This window comes from Chiloscyllium punctatum, chromosome 5, assembly GCF_047496795.1.
Source record: "Chiloscyllium punctatum isolate Juve2018m chromosome 5, sChiPun1.3, whole genome shotgun sequence".
Taxonomy (NCBI): Eukaryota; Metazoa; Chordata; class Chondrichthyes; order Orectolobiformes; family Hemiscylliidae; genus Chiloscyllium; species Chiloscyllium punctatum.
In genome coordinates, this window is record NC_092743.1 from 31,727,102 (window position 1) to 31,744,441 (window position 17,340).

Here is a 17,340-nt window from a genome sequence, read left to right on the forward strand (position 1 = left end):
ATTCTTGATCTCGCAAGGAATGAAGGGCTACTGGGAGAGTGCTGGTCAGTGGAGTTGAAATGCTTATTAGCCATGATTGAATGGCAGAGTGGACTCAATGGGCTGGGTGGCCTTACTTCCACTCCTATGTCTTAAGAGCCAAAAACTGATTTGCACATGAAGGCAAGGGGCAAGACTGAGATTTTTTTAATGAATACATTATACTAGAATGTCAAGGCAATCTAGGCTATGACAAAACGAGAGAAAACTCTGTCATAAAAAGGGTTCAAAATTGACAAGGAGGAAGTGTTGGATGCTATTGATGCATAAAGTTGACAAGGTACCAGAACCAGCGGAGATGCACCCAAGGATATCCAAAGGAGTGAGACTGAAAATTCCAGATGCACTAGCAACAATCTTTCAGTGTTCCCTCGACACAGGGGAGATTCCACTAAACTAGAAAATTGTAGCTTATGGTCTTACTCAACAAAGACTATAATGATAAGCTTAGCAATTATAGATCAGTCAGTTCAATCTGAGTGGTAGAGAAGTTTGTAGAAACAATTTTTCAAGATAGAACTGGTGGTCACTTGGAGAAAAGTGAATTGATTAGGAAAAGCCAGCATAGATTTCTAAAGGGAAATTGTGTTTGTCTATTTGTTAGAGTTGTTTGAAGCGGTGTCAGACAGGGTCAGAGAGCATTGTATTGTTGATGTGGTGTACGTGGACTTTAAATAGGCATTTAATACAGTGCCAACAACAGACCTTTCAGGAAATTTATCGCCCATGGAATGAAAGGGTAATTTTAGCAAAATGGATACAAAATTGGCTGAGTGGTAGGAAACAGAAAGTATTAGTCCAAAGATATTTTTCAGGCTGGAGAAAGATAGAAAGGAATGTGAAATGGGTGGGGCATTTTCATTACTGATTAAGGATAATGGTCACAGCTACATAAAAAGAGGACATCTTGGGGGATACATCCAGCAAGGCTACATGAGTAGAACTCAGAAATAAGAAAGGTGCAATCACTATGATGGGGTTATACACCAGGCCTCCAAGTAGTTGGCAGGTGATAGAGGAACAGATATGTAGGCAGATCATGGAAAAATGTGAAAAGTTGTGGTAATGGGTGCTTTTAATTGCCCCAGTATTGACGGATAGTTTTTGGTCTTAGATGGGGTTGAAATTGTTAGGTGTATCGAGGATGATTTCTTGAAACAATATGTAGATAATCCAACAAGGGAAGGGGCCATTCACGATGTGGTATTGGGGAATGAGCCTGGCCAGCTAATCGAGGAAGATGAATTTTGGGAACATTGATCGTAATTGAGTACATTTGAAGATAGGTGAAAGTGAGGACTGCAGATGCTGGAGATCAGAGTCAAGATTAGAGTGGTGCTGGAACAGCTTGGATGCTGCCTGACCTGCTGTGCTTTTCTAGCATCACTCTAATCTTGACTATATTTGAAGATAGTTATAGATAAGACTGGTCCTTGGGTGAAAGTGCTAAGCTGGGGGAAAGCTAATTACAACAGTATTAGACAGGAAAAATAAGATAGGGGTGGCTGTTTCAGGGTAAATCCATACCCGAAGTGTCGGAATCTTTTGAAGGCCAGCTGATCAAGTTGACAACCAGTTTATGAGAATGAAAGGTGGCAAGATTTGAGAACCCTGGATGACTAGAGATATTGAAAGATTAGTCAAAAAGAAAACGGAAACGTACAGTTTAGGAATCTAAAAATTGACAAGGCCCTTAAGGAATATAAAGGAAGCAGAAAGAACAAGAAATTAGAAGGGCCATAAGGGGCCATGAAAAGTTCTTGGCAAGTAGGATTAAGAACAATCCCAAAGCATTTTAAATGTATGTTAAAAGTAAAAGTGAAAGTATAGTGGGCGGCATGGTAGCACAGTGGTTAGCACTACTGCCTCACAGTGCCAGAGATGTGGGATCAATTCCCACCTCAGGCGACTATGTGGAGTTTGCACATTCTCCCCGCATCTGCGTGGGTTTCCTCCCACAGTCATAAAGGTATGCAGGTCAGGTGAGTTGGCCATGCTAAATTGCCTGTAGTGTTAGGTGGGGGGGGGGAGGGGTTGCGTGTCGGTGTGGACTTGTTGGGCCGAAGGGCCTGTTTCTACACTGTAAGTAATATAATCTAAAAGGGTAGCTTTCAGAAAAGGTAAGTCCACTCACAGACAAAGGAGAGTGAAATATCTCCACAGTGGCCTGTATCCTAGCATCAAGTCACCTTTTATTTAAAAGTGACACTGATCCAGATTCCTCCGAATTAGCTCTCAGAGTAAACAGGACCTCTGGCACTCTGTTTATATCTATCAGCCAGGGCTCCCTGAATGAATCACATTAACAACTCCATTCAGGTAACTCATATTCTATGAGGTCTATTTGGCTGACCCCAATACAATCACTCCAAAGGGAATTTATGAACGGCGCCAGAGGAAGAAAAACTGTTTTGGCTTGTTCTAACCATTCTTAGTCCAGGTTCTTTAGTCAATGACAGATAGTCCACCCAGTTTCAGATCACTTTCCCTTTCAGTCTTTATTCAGCCATATCAGGGGCAATTAAGAATAAACCACGTTGCTGTGTGAATGGGTCATATGTAGGCCAGACCAGTTAAGGACAATAGTTTCCTTCCCAAAAAGACATCAGTGAACCAATTTAGTTTTTACAGTAATCAAGATTAATTTCAGGGTCCTCATTAGACTGTTAATTGTAGATTTTGATTGAATTCAAATTATAACATCAAACCCAAATCGCCAAAATGTTAGCTGAGTCTCTAGGTTACTTGAGTTTAGATTACAGTGGTGCTGGAAAAGCACAGCAGGTCAGACAGCATCCGAGGAGCAGGAAAATCGATGTTTTGGGCAAAAGCCCTTCATCAGGAATAGATTACTAGTCTAGTGACAATTCCAGGCCATCATCTCCCCATAGTAAGACCTGTACTGCTTAAAATTATGAAGTTAAAAATCACACAACACCAGGTTATAGTCCAACAGGTTTAATTGGAAGCACTCTAGCTTTCGGAGCATCGCTCCTTCATCAGGTGATAGTGGAGGGCTCCAAATCATTAAAATTATATAGAATTTGTGAGGCATAAGCCTACAGACCAATTGGTAGACCTATCTAGCACATAGTTGTTTTGGTATTTTAAGAAAGTGAGGATCAGTGGCAAGGTCCATCCACAGTTACCCTGAGATGGTGGCCTTGGATTTGCTTAATGCACCACAGATCCTTCTAGCCATGCAGCAACTCTTTGAATTTCACTGTATGGCTATTCAAGAACAGGAATATAATTTAGTTTTTCCTTTCCTTTCTCAGATAAAGACGCTAGTTGGAGCTACCCCCTCAATATCACCCTGGTTGACATCAACTGATTTAAAAACAAAAACAAAATTGTTAGAAAATCTTAGCAGGTCTGGCAGCATCTGTGGAGAGAAATAAGAGTTAACATTTCAGGTCCAGTCACCCTTCCTCAGAGCTTTTCCAGCAGTTGCTATTTTTGTTTGATTTCCAGCATGCGCACTTCTTTTAGTGTTTTTATGAACTAACTTAGCACAGACTGGATTTGAGTTTGTGACCTCCCAATCACCACACAGAGCAGTAAAAGAATGAAGCTAAGAAGTATACTTAAATGTGTAAGAATTAGGCTGTTTGGATTGAAATGTAATCAGGTACAAATATCTTTCTTGGTCTCCTGCAAACATTAAATTTCTACCATGAGGCAAATATACGGAAGCAGACATCTTAGGTTCACTTAAATAAAGACCTCATTTTGAATATACTGCTGCATTGCATATTTGAAGACATAGACTGCAGTGGATAGACTGTATTGCCAGACTGAGTTTTACCTAGCTGTTATAAAGCGTAGAAAGAAAAACAAAGACACAATGGGATACTTTTGGCCAGTGAACTGAAGAAGGCTTGAATCGTAACAAAGTATCTTATTGTACTGTCAAACTTGCAATGGATTCCATATTCGGAACAGATTACAGAGACTTTATCCACCTTAATTACTTTGTCACTAAACCATCAGACACTCAATACAAATCAAGGATTAGTGCCTTTAGCAACTAAATCCACAGCGTGAGACTTACTATAAAAAAGAACAGACACTTTGATTTGTGGAGTGGTTTTATGTTTGTTGAAGCTTTTGATCAATGAAGTTTTGCAACTGTGGATTAACAATTAGTTCATTACATGCTGTATTACTGTATTTTACACTTAACTGTACTGATGTAACAATTTTTCAATCCATACAGTTCAAAGTACTGAGAATAACGAGGACAGTCCCTGCTTATGACCTGTCACTGCTAATCTATGTGATGCCTGCGTGTCCTGTGCCCATGCACATGGGAACTTTGTGCTCTTGAGCTAAGCCTAAATCCAGTGCATCGTTCTCATTCTCTTAGCCACTGGGAACACCACCTACTTCCAAACTCGCCATGTTACCCCACACCACACCCCCTCCCAACTCAAACCACTCATCATCCTGACTTAAATTTGTATGGCTGTTCCTTTGCTGTTGCTGAGTCAATATCCTGCAACTCTCTCCCATAGACTATGCACTTCAAGTAGGCAGCTCACCTTCTCAAGTGCTGTTGAGAATGGTCCATAAAAGCTGACCCAGCTAAAGGCACCCACTTCCTGTGAACGCATAAAAGGAAACTCCAAAATCACTAGCCTCCTTTTCTTCTCAACATCCATTTAATTTGTGCATCCTTCCATCCTCAAAAGATGATGGACAAGCAGCATACAAAGCTAATGGAGATGGATTGTGTAGAACATTTGACCAATCCTTGTGAGGCAGGAACTGCCACATACTCGTCATGAGGCTATCAAGTGTTGTTGCAAGTTGTTCTTAGTGTTGGCAACTGTTGCTAAGACATTACAGCCACTTGTCACTATGGCACCAGCTCACAGGAAGTGTTGCTGTTTCCTTCTATCATCAGTTCATGACAACCATGATAAATGTCTAAGGCCTTCATGTCACTCTTGCAAACATCCTTGAAGCAGTTGATTTTTTTTTAACTGCAAGTAATCATGAACATTCCACAGTACTTCCTTAGTTAATCCCAAGGCCTTTTATGTGGTTTCTTGTGTCGAATATCACTGCCACTAAGATATAATCTGAGTGCTGCCCTCCATGATAGCTCATGTAATTCATACCTCAAAGTCTCGGTTCTTGCTGAGACAGATGTGTTAAAGTTTAACAACACTAACTAATAAGCACTGTTTATAACATCTCAGATTTATACATGGTCTGTTTCTATATTTACTGATGCTTCGGCTATATCATGTGACTGCAACACGACACATAGCTGACTGCACTTACTCTATTGCACTGAGAGACACAGTGCTGAAAGTGAGCCAAGAACCCGCATATTGGAAGTCACATGTTATACAGTCATAGAGTCATAGAGATGTACAGCATGGAAACCTTTCGGTCCAACCTTTCGGTCCAACCCGTCCATGCCGACCAGATATCCCAACCCAATCTAGTCCCACCTGCCAGCACCTGGCCCATATCCCTCCAAACCCTTCCTATTCATATACTCATCCAAAGCCTCTTAAATGTTGCAGCTGTACCAGCCTCCACCACATCCTCTGGCAGCTCATTCCATGCACGAATCACCCTCTGCATGAAAAGTTGCCCCTTAGGTCTCTTTTATATCTTTCCCCTCTCACCCTAAACCTATACCCTCTAGTTCTGGACCCCAGGGAAAAGACTTTGTCTATTTATCCTATCCATGCCCCTCATAATTTTGTAAACCTCTATAAGGTCACCCCTCAGCCTCCAACACTCCAGGGAAAACAGCCCCAGCCTGTTCAGCCTCTCCCTATAGCTCAAATCCTTCAACACTGGCAACATCCTTGTAAATCTTTTCTGAACCCTTTCAAGTTTCACAATATCTTTCCGATAGGAAGGAGACCAGAATTGCAACATTGCAACAGAAATATTCCAACAGTGGCCTAACCAATGTCCTCTACAGCTGCAACATGACCTCCCAACTCCGGTACTCAATACTCTGACCAATAAAGGAAAGCATACCCCAAATGCCTTCTTCACTATCCTATCTACCTGCGACTCCACTTTCAAGGAGCTATGAACCTGCACTCCAAGGTCTCTTCGTTCAGCAATACTCCCTAGGACCTTACCATTGAGTGTATACGTCCTGCTAAGATTTGCTTTTCCAAAATGCAGCACCTTGCATTTATCTGAATTAAACTCCATCTGCCACTTCTCAGCCCATTGGCCCATCTGGTCCAGACCCTGTTGTAATCTGAGGTAACCCTCTTTGCTGTCCATGACACCTCCAATTTTGGTGTCATCTGCAAACTTACTAACTGTACCTCTTATGCTCGCATCCAAATCATTTATGTAAATGACAAAAAGTAGAGGACCCAGCACTGATCCTTGTGCAACTCCGCTGGTCATAGGCCTCCAGTCTGAAAAACAACCCTCCACCACCACCCTCTGTCTTCTACCTTTGAGCCAGTTCTGTATCCAAATGGCTAGTTCTCCCTGTATTCCATGAGATCTAACTTTGCTAATCAGTCTCCCATGGGGAACCTTGTCGAATACCTTACTGAAGTCCATATAGATCACATTTACTGCTCAACTGTTTTAAAATGACACTACCTTGCTGGGGTTTATTCTATAATAGAACAGATTCAAGCAACAGCTTCATCTCGGTCTACATCCTTTTATCCCTCACAATTCCCAGTCTCCACCAGCAATAGTCCCTTCTGTGTTTGCGCTTGTAAAGTAGTATACTTTCGGACTTCAGCTGTTTGCCTTCAGCCTTTATTCCCAACAATATTTCTGCAGTTGTCAGTTTGCTCATTCCCTCCCTCATCCTTCATGCCCTTGTCTCGTGAAAACCTGAAACTTCCCAGCTGTTTTCCTGTCATAACTTCATCTTCATTTCCACAATCCAAAGAGCACAAGCAAATCAGATACATCCACTCTACCAACGGTCATGAATTAAGTCTTACATCACTGAACTGCTATGGTGCAGAAGGAGGCTATTTGGCTCATCAGGCTTGCACTGGCTTTTCAGATAAGCATCATTACCTTGTCGAAAGTGAGGACTGTAGATGCTGGAAATCAGAGTCAAGAAGTGTAGTGCCTGAAAACCACAGCTGTTCAGACAGGATCCGAAGAGCAAGAGGGTCAATGTTTTGAGCATAAGCTCTTTATCAGGAATGATGAAGAGCTTAAGCTCGAAACATCAATTATCCTGCTCCTTGGATGGTGCCTGACAGGCTGTGCTTTTCCAGCACCATCTTTTTGACACTCATCATTACCTGGTGCTAATCTCTTGTTTTACCCCTTTGTCCTTGTGCACTGTTTCTATCCAAGTAATCTTCCAATGCCTTCTCCGATGCCTCAATTGAATCTGCCTCCAGCTTTTATTTAGTGCAGTACTTTGGAAACGAGAGCAAACAAGATACAATATTTGGAAACATTAAATAATTTTGTTACTGTCTCATAATATTTTATCACTTCTACATTTCAGAATTTTTTTTTTCTACTGTGTTTTCTGGTTTACACACTACCAAACCAGAAACCAGAAAATTCCAAAATTCTGAAGTGATTAATCTTTCTGGATTGGAATGATTAGAGCATATTATGACATAATATTGAAATATACTGACAAACCCAGTTCTCCTTCATCCCCTCCCATCGACTCTGTGTTAGACACTTTGTCTTGGATAAGATACAATTTCCTCCAGCTAAGTACTGCCAAACCTTCAGTTCTTGACACAATCATATTGAGCTTGCCAACCCACTGAATAGCCACTGTCTCAGGCTGAACCTTACAGTTCATAACCTTGGAAGCCTGGTCACATGTAAGCTGAGCTGGTGACCTCATATGCCGACCAGCACAACCACCACTTACTTTAGATTATCTGAAATCTTATGCATCATTGTATCCTATCCAAACTCCAGCTCATTGTACTTTTCCTGAACTGCAGCGGTTTCTTCAACAGCGCAAATCTAAATTAGCATGTAAATGTGTCCATGTCCTTCTCCCTCCCCATTATCAGTAACCTCTTACTAATGCACCAAACACCGTTTTTTCTGGGGATTTTGACTTGTTTTGCTCACTACCAGGAGCTGTTGTCAGAAATTCCTTTCTAAAATCTTCCACTGCTCCAGTTCCCTACAATGCATCAATCAAGCTTAATGGCACAAACCAAATACTTCTTCCTTTTAAAAGCAATTTCTTTTCCAAAAATAAAAGCAAAATACTGTGAAAGCTGAATATCCGAAATAAAACAAAGTGCTGGAGAAATTCTGTGGAGACAGAAACAGAGTTAGCAGAGTTCAATTTGGCTCTCCTTCTAAATAGTGGTGGAACTATCAGTCACATTGGGGAAAATTCTCAGGGGAGGCAAAAAAAGGGGTTAATATATTTGAAATTCTGGCATGGAAAGTTGCAGCAGCTGAACATATGACAAGATAGAGACACTGGGAAAATGAAATAAGATCCCTAAAGGAAGGGATGACAACATGTCTATGATCATGTTTAGTCAAAGAAACTATGGGAGTCTGTTGGCTAGGAGTAAATATTAATATTCATAGAAACAGAAGTTGAGAAGCCAAGGAAAAGATAACAAACAAACAGATATGGGCCAGCTGAAGGTGAGAGAAGGGTGGCAATTTGAAGCAAAGACATTGAAAGTTTTGAAATCATGACAAAAGCAGGAAGTAGCACCAACAATCATCAATGTACTATGTGAGGGTAGTAAGAAATAGTTTTTCTGAATCACTTTATCAACTCATTTTGATACCTTAAATACTTCAATCAGATCACTCCTCAATCTCCTATACTGAAGCCCTATTTACGCTACACCCTGACTCTTCTTTGGGTAGTTCTGTGGAAATTTGCCATCAAATTGTGAAAGCAGAAGGTAACCTCAGATCGATATCCCATTCCACAGGCCCTCCACTCCCCCGACATCGTTGACCAGCAACCACTTAACAGTGTGTTGAAATATTAGCCTTGATTATGCGCACAGTGTGAAATTTGAACCTATGACCTCTGCCTCAGTAGCAAGAGCACTGCAACTGTGCCAAGGCTGAATGTACTTAACATGCCTTTACTTTGCAAAGTTTATTGAGGCACAAGTACATAATTTCGCATCAGAATGAAATTTTCAACTGATTTTTTAGATCTTTTCTCTCTTTTCACAATAAAAATCATTTAAAAGGCTTGTCCAGATACTTTTTCAAGATGATAGTGTTCATATTCGTTTAGTGTAGATTTCTGACTTGTTCCTACTTGTAAAATTACATGGGAGCAGAAGTGTAGGTCTGAATTATTGTGGAACTGATTCAAAATCCACATCACAAGCAATGTTATTTAAATAAGGATAAAAAAAACAGATAATGGGTCTGGATCAAAGTTCCATCGGCTTTTCATCTCTTAAGTAATTCACCTCAACCTGAAAGGATAAAATCTTCTCTCACTGAAGAAACATTTGCTTAAAATAGCAGCTTTCACTAAATTTCAAAGCAGTTAGCCATCAATTAAATCATTATTATGTGTTACTATTGGATGGATTATGAAATATGGGAGGCAATTTGCAGCCAAGATTCCTCAACTAACATTGAGATAATGGCCAAACAATAATGTTTGTTGAAAGATGAATATTGACCAAGATATTGGGAAGACCTTCCCTGCTCTTCATCAAAATAGTGATTTTGGCTCTATTCACTCATGTCATCTGGGCATCACTATATAGGCCAGCATTTATTGACCATCCTTAATTGCCCTTGAGAAAGTGGTTGAGAAAGTGATTCCTGATGAAGGGCTTTTGCCCGAAACGTCGATTTCGAAGCTACTTGGATGCTGCCTGAACTGCTGTGCTCTTCCAGCACCACTAATCCAGAATCTGGTTTCCAGCATCTGCAGTCATTGTTTTTACCTTGAGAAAGTGGTGCTGAGCTGCCATCTAGTACTGCTCTGCTGCAGTCATGAGGATGTAGAGACATCGAAAGTGCAGTTAGGAAGGGAGATCTAGAATTTTGACTCAGCAGCAGTGAATGAATGCTGATATACTTCCAGGTCAAGATGTGTGTGTGGTTTGGGGGGAGTTTTCTGATTGTGTGTTCCTTGTCCTTCTAGATGCTGCTGACATGCAAGGTGTAGTCTTAAGGGTTTTGATGAATTGCTGGATCTTGTAAATGGTGCACACATTGCTGCTATTGGGTCTGAAAGTTTCTGACAGCTTAATGCCTGAAGCTTTCCCATTAGAAAACTGACTTTTTGCCTTCTGGCAAATTGAGTTCCTCCACCAAATGTTCTGAAAGCTCTGCAAGGCCTGCAAAACTTTGCTTCAGGTCAATTGAACCCACATTTGACTCAGTGGTGTGTGTTCTACTGTTGAGCCAGAACTAATTCCCCTTGCCCTCTCTATGGTCAAGGAGGTGAACTGGCATAAACATTCGTTAGGTTATCAGTTTCCTAAAGTTTTCTTGGTGTTTTAAGGTTCAGGAGGTATTTTCTAATGGAATATCTCCTGCTGAAGCACTGACAGATGTGCATCTACATCCAGAAGCTTTGCCCATATCGACATTCCACAAACGCCCAGGACTCTTTCCACCTTCATTCTATTCCCATCTCCACCTGGCATCAAAGGCACTTGCTTTCCTGCTCAACCTGCCCCCAGATCCCCCCCAATCCCTACACTGTACCCACGTGCCCATTTGCTTGGCCTCACCCCTCTCCTCTTCAGTATGAAGCCTGCCGCCCTACGGCAACAGGGAAAGTGAACAGTAAGGTAACATGGCAGTAAGGAGATGTAGACAATGGAGGGTCAAGATTGGGTCAGACAAATATTTGAAGTGGGAACGTGAGAAAATCGTGATCCCAGGATTTGAATTCATTCAAAGCATTTGCAAAAAACAAATTTATTTCTCTTATTCTTTGATGCATGCCCCTCACTACAGGGTTGAAAATGTGTTGCTGGAAGAGCGCAGCAGGTCAGGCAGCATCCAAGGAACAGGAGAATTGATGTTTCGGGCATCAGCCCTTAATTCAGCTGAAGAAGGGCTGATGCACGAAACGTCGATTCTCCTGCTCCTTGGATGCTGCCTGACCTGCTGCGCTCTTCCAGCAACACATTTTCAGCTCTGATCTCCAGCATCTGCGGTCCTCACTTTCTCCTCACTACAGGGTCACTAGCAGTGAGTGAGCCTCCTGTGATTGTGGGTAGAGACAAAAAACTGCAGATGCTGGAATCCAAGGTGGATGAGCAGGAGGCTGGAAGAACACAGCAATCCAGGTAGCATCAGGAAGTAGAGATGTCAACCTTTCGGGTGTAGCTCTTCCTCAGGACTAGGGGTGGGTGTAAGGGGTGGTGCAGATAAAGGAAGGTGAGGGGGTGGGGGAGGGTTTTGAGTGGGGAGAGGGATGGATGGTTAGGTAGGGATAGGTGAACACAGGTGGAGGGTATGACCTGGTTGGTCAATGTCAGGAATGAATCCGGTTGGTGGCTGGAAGAAAGGGTTGGTCAGAGAAATGGAAGGGACAGGCAGGAGCTGGGAAGAGAGTTGGGTGGATGGGAAGGAAGGTTAATTTAAATTGGAGAACTCAATGTTGAGTCCTGTGGGCTGTAGGCTGGAAAATGAGATGTTGTTCCTCCACTTTGTGGTCTGATTCACTGTGACAATGGAGGAGGCTAAGGATCGTCTTGCAGGAAATAGAGTGGGAAGGGGAATTAAAATGGCTGGTGATTGGAAGGTGCTCTTCCTTCAATTTGCCATCTGATTTGCTGTTGCAATGACGGAGGCCAAGGATGGTCATGTCGAAAAGGGACTGGGAAGGGGATTTAAAATAAGTGGTGACTGGGAGGTCATGTCGGCCCCTGCGGGCTCAGCTGAAATGCTTGGTGAAACATTCAGCAATCATTGGTTTGTGCCACTCTCCCCACCAACCCCCACCAAACCCTATGGTACCTTCCCCGGCAACCGGGAAAGAATCAAAACTTGTCAGCACGCCAACCCCTCACCTCCATCCAGGGACCCAAACAGTCCTTCCAGATGAGACAGAGGTTCACCTGCCTCTCCTCCAACCGGGTTTCCTGCATCTGGTGCTCCCAATGTGCTCTCCTCTACATTGAGGAGACCCAGCATAAACTCAGAGCACATTTTGCTGACCATCTGTGCTGGGCCCGCAGGGGCTGAGCTGACTTCCCAGTCTCCGCTCATTTTAAATCCCTTCCCACTCCCTTTCCCACAGAACATCCTTGGCGTCCTCCATTGCCACAGTGAATCAATCTGCAAATTGGAGGAACGGCACCCCATCTTCCACTGGGCAGCCTACAGCCTAAGGATTTAACATTGCGTTCTCCAATTTCGCATAATCACCCTTCCCATCCCCTGACTCCCTATCCAGCCCCTCCCCCTCCTTTCCATTCCTCTGACCGACCCTTCCTTCCAGCTACCAACCGGATTCAACCAGGCTATACCCTCCAGCTGTGCTCACCTACCCCCACCTCACCACCACGCCCCACTCTCCACCCAAAACTCTCTCCCAACTCCCCCATCCCTTTATCTGTAGTTCCCCTTGCACCCACCCCAATCCTGAAGAAGGGCTACACCCGAAACATTGGTGTCTCTACCTCCTGATGCTGCCTGGCTTGCTGTGTTCTTCCAGCCTTCTGCTTGTCTACCTCCTGTGATTGTGGTGGCAATAAAGACAGACTTTTTCTGAATGAGGTTATTCCTAAATGGTAAAAACAATTACTGCAGATGCTGAAAACCAAATACTGGATTAGTGGTGCTGGAAGAGCACGGCAGTACAGGCAGCATCCAACGAGCAGCGAAATCGACGTTTCGGGCAAAAGCCCTTCATCAGGAATAAAGGCAGTGAGCCTGAAGCGTGGAGAGATAAGCTAGAGGAGGGTGGGGGTGGGGAGAGAGTAGCATAGAGTACAATGGGTGAATGGGGGAGGAGATGAAGGTGATAGGTCAAGGAGGAGAGGGTGGAGTGGATAGGTGGAAAAGAAGATAGGCAGGTAGGACAAGTCCGGACAAGTCAAGGAGACAGTGCTGAGCTGGAAGTTTGAAACTAGGATGAGGTGGTGGAAGGGGAAATGAGGAAGCTGTTGAAGTCCACATTGATGCCCTGGGGTTGAAGTGTTCCGAGGCGGAAGATGAGGTGTTCTTCCTCCAGGCGTCTGGTGGTGAGGGAGCGGCGTGAACGAGGCCCAGGACCTCCATGTCCTCGGCAGAGTGGGAGGGGGAGTTGAAATGTTGGGCCACGGGGCAGTTTGGTTGATTGGTGCGGGTGTCTCGGAGATGTTCCCTAAAGCGCTCTGCTGGAAGGCGCCCAGTCTCCCCAATGTAGAGGAGACCACATCGGGAGCAACGGATACAATAAATGATATTAGTGGATGTGCAGGTAAAACTTTGATGGATGTGGAAGGCTCCTTTAGGGCCTTGGATAGAGGTGAGGGAGGAGATGTGGGCACAGGTTTTACAGTTCCTGCGGTGGCAGGGGAAAGTGCCAGAATGGGAGGGTGGGTCGTAGGGGGGTGTGGACCTGACCAGGTAGTCACGGAGGGAACGGTCTTTGCGGAAGGCGGAAAGGGGTGGGGAGGGAAATATATCCCTGGTAGTGGGGTCTTTTTGGAGGTGGCGGAAATGTTGGCGGATGATTTGGTTTATGCGAAGGTTTGTAGGGTGGAAGGTGAGCACCAGAAACGTTCTGTCCTTGTTACGGTTGGAGGGGTGGGGTCTGAGGGCGGAGGTGCGGGATGTGGACGAGATGCATTGGAGGGCATCTTTAACCACGTGGGAAGGGAAATTGCGGTCTCTAAATGCTACCTGGATTACACCTCTTCCCACCCTACCTCTTGCAAAAATGCTATCCCGTATTCCCAATTTCTCCGCCTCCGCCGTATCTGCTCCCAGGAGGACCAGTTCCACCATAGAACACAGCAGATGGCCTCCTTTTTTAGAGACTGCAATTTCCCTTCCCACGTGGTTAAAGATGCCCTCCAACGCATCTCGTCCACATCCCGCACCTCCGCCCTCAGACCCCACCCCTCCAACCGTAACAAGGACAGAACGCCCCTGGCGCTCACCTTCCACCCTACAAACCTTCGCATAAACCAAATCATCTGCCGACATTTCCGCCACCTCCAAAAAGACTCCACCACCAGGGATATATTTCCCTCCCCACCCCTTTCCGCCTTCCGCAAAGACCGTTCCCTCCGTGACTACCTGGTCAGGTCCACACCCCCCTACGACCCACCCTCCCATTCTGGCACTTTCCCCTGCCACCGCAGGAACTGTAAAACCTGTGCCCACACCTCCTCCCTCACCTCTATCCAAGGCCCTAAAGGAGCCTTCCACATCCATCAAAGTTTTACCTGCACATCCACTAATATCATTTATTGTATCCATTGCTCCAGATGTGGTCTCCTCTACATTGGGGAGACTGGGCGCCTCCTAGCAGAGCGCTTTAGGGAACATCTCCGAGACACCCGCACCAATCAACCAAACTGCCCCGTGGCCCAACATTTCAACTCCCCCTCCCACTCTGCCGAGGACGTGGAGGTCCTGGGCCTCGTTCACGCCGCTCCCTCACCACCAGACGCCTGGAGGAAGAACACCTCATCTTCCGCCTCGGAACACTTCAACCCCAGGGCATCAATGTGGACTTCAACAGCTTCCTCATTTCCCCTTCCACCACCTCATCCTAGTTTCAAACTTCCAGCTCAGCACTGTCTCCTTGACTTGTCCGGACTTGTCCGACCTGCCTATCTTCTTTTCCACCTATCCACTCCACCCTCTCCTCCTTGACCTATCACCTTCATCTCCTCCCCCACTCACCCATTGTACTCTATGCTACTTTCTCCCCACCCCCACCCTCCTCTAGCTTATCTCTCCACGCTTCAGGCTCACTGCCTTTATTCCTGATGAAGGGCTTTTGCCCGAAACGTCGATTTCGCTGCTCGTTGGATGCTGCCTGAACTGCTGTGCTCTTCCAGCACCACTAATCCAGTTATTCCTGAATGGGTCTATCCAGGGCAATGGTGAGTCGGCATCTTGAATACTGTGAGCACTTTTTAGTATCCTTACTTAAGGAAGGATGTTAACACACTGGGGCAGTTCAAACAAGGTTCACTAGATTTATACATGGAATAGTTTAACCATTGGGAAGACAATGGCCTAATGATGTTATCCCTCGGCTATGAATCCAGAAATTCAGCTAATGTTCTGGTAGATGGTGGAAGTTCAATTCAATAATGAATCTGGATTTAAGAACCTAATGATGTCCATGAAAACGATGTCAATTGTCAGGAAAAATCCATCTGATTCATTAATGTTCTTTAAGGAAAGAAAGAAATCCGTCATCCTTACCTTGTCTGGCCTACATGTGACTCCAGACTCACATGATGAGGTTGACTCTTCACAGCCCTTTGGGCAATTAGAGATAGGTAATAAATGCTGGCCTAGCCAGTGACACACACATCCTGTGCGTGAATAAAGGGAAAATGAATGGGTTGCTTTATAAGAACAGGTTTGACAGGCAAGGCTTGTTTCTGCTGGAGTTGAGAACAGGTTTGGGTGACTTGATTGAAGTGTATATGTTCCTGAATGGACTTGACAAGGTGGACATGAAAAAGGTATACTTTCTTGTAGGTGTGTCCAGAACGAGGGGATATGGTTTTGAAATTAGGGGTCGTCCTTTCAGGACAAAGATGAGGTGTTTGTTTTCTGTGACTTTGGTAACTCTCTGCAACAAGTAGTGGAGGCCTGTCTGTTCAACATTTTGAAGTCAGAGGTGGATAGATTCTTGTTGAGCAGGGGAATCAAGTGTTATTGGGGGCAAATGAGAATGTGGAATTCGAAAAACAAACAGATCAGCCAGAATGCTCCTGAATGGTGGAGCAGGCTTGAGGAGCTGAATGGACTACTTCTACTCATTTTCCATACATTTGTATTTCTGCCGTCTCTAGCAAATTATGTGACTTCAGGGAATGAATTGAAGGTTGATAATGAGCATAGGCTACTCCATGCTTAGATGGAAAAGGCTGAATGGATCAATTTGTTTATTCAATTGTTCTTTGTCATTTGTTTATAATCTGTATGTACTATGATCACTCTGGTGAACAAGACATGTAGCCAAACATACAGTGGCTGATGAAATGTGACTCACAGACTCCAATTCAACTAATTTTCTTAAGTCAATACATAAATCGAAACAATGATGTCAATTCTTGGTAGTTAATCTGGGTTTGTTTTGTTCTGCTGCTCTGTGGCTTGGCTTCAAGCTACTTTGAATTTAAGATCTTGGCAGCTGAGCAAGTCATAGGATATATTGAATCATGAAACAAAATCCGCATGCTGCGATGCCTGAAAATAACATTTCTAATAAACGCAGAAGTGTTAGCTTTCAGACTTGGAGGATCTGATTCTGTTGTTCATTCCTCTTACAGTTGAAGGCAATGGGTCAAATTTCATAATGGGCATCATAACACAGTCTTAGAAGCTTGGATCAAAATTCCTCAATCATGCTTGGCCTCTGTAAGTGTGACAGTGTGACAATTCATATCCCTGTGCTCCTAACCAAACTACTGGGATTCTGATCATCTGTATAACACATAGAAGTCAGCTGCAACCAGGGTTGTAAATCTGGATAGGAAAGCATTCTGATTATGTGATATCTGATCACATGTTTTCTATGAATGCTGTTGCATTTAGATTTTAAGGATTGTGTGTCCCATGAGTTGAGTAGTTTTGCAAACCAGCAGCTGATTGTGAGAAGTTCTAAGAACCAGAACCTCTCTGAATATCCAGCGTATAAAATAAGGGAGGGGTAAATTCAGAAAGTGGGGAATGATTTGTGGAGTGAAAACAAGAGTGGGAAAGCCTTTTGATTCACTGAGAACTAGTCATAAGTCACTAGAATTACACAATGAACTAATGACAAAGTGTGGAGGTGCCAGTGTCAGACTAGGGTGGACAAGGTTAGAAGTCACATGATACCAGGTTATAGTCCAATAGGCTTATTGAAAATCACAAGCTTTCAGAGTGTCGCCCCTTTGTCACCTGATGAGGGGGCTATGCTCCAAAAGCCTGTGATTTCAAATGAATTTGTAGGACTATAACGTGGTGTTGTGTGACTTCCGGCTTAATAACAAAGTGGAAACAGTTATTATGCTCCAACTGACAGAAATAGAAGAATTTGCCATACATAAACATTGGTGAGAATGCAGTACCCCAACATCTAGTTGTAAAGAGGATTAATGCCACAGCCCATGGATATTCACCCTGAAACCAGAGTCAGAAACTCCTGATAGTGTAAGTTACATTTAA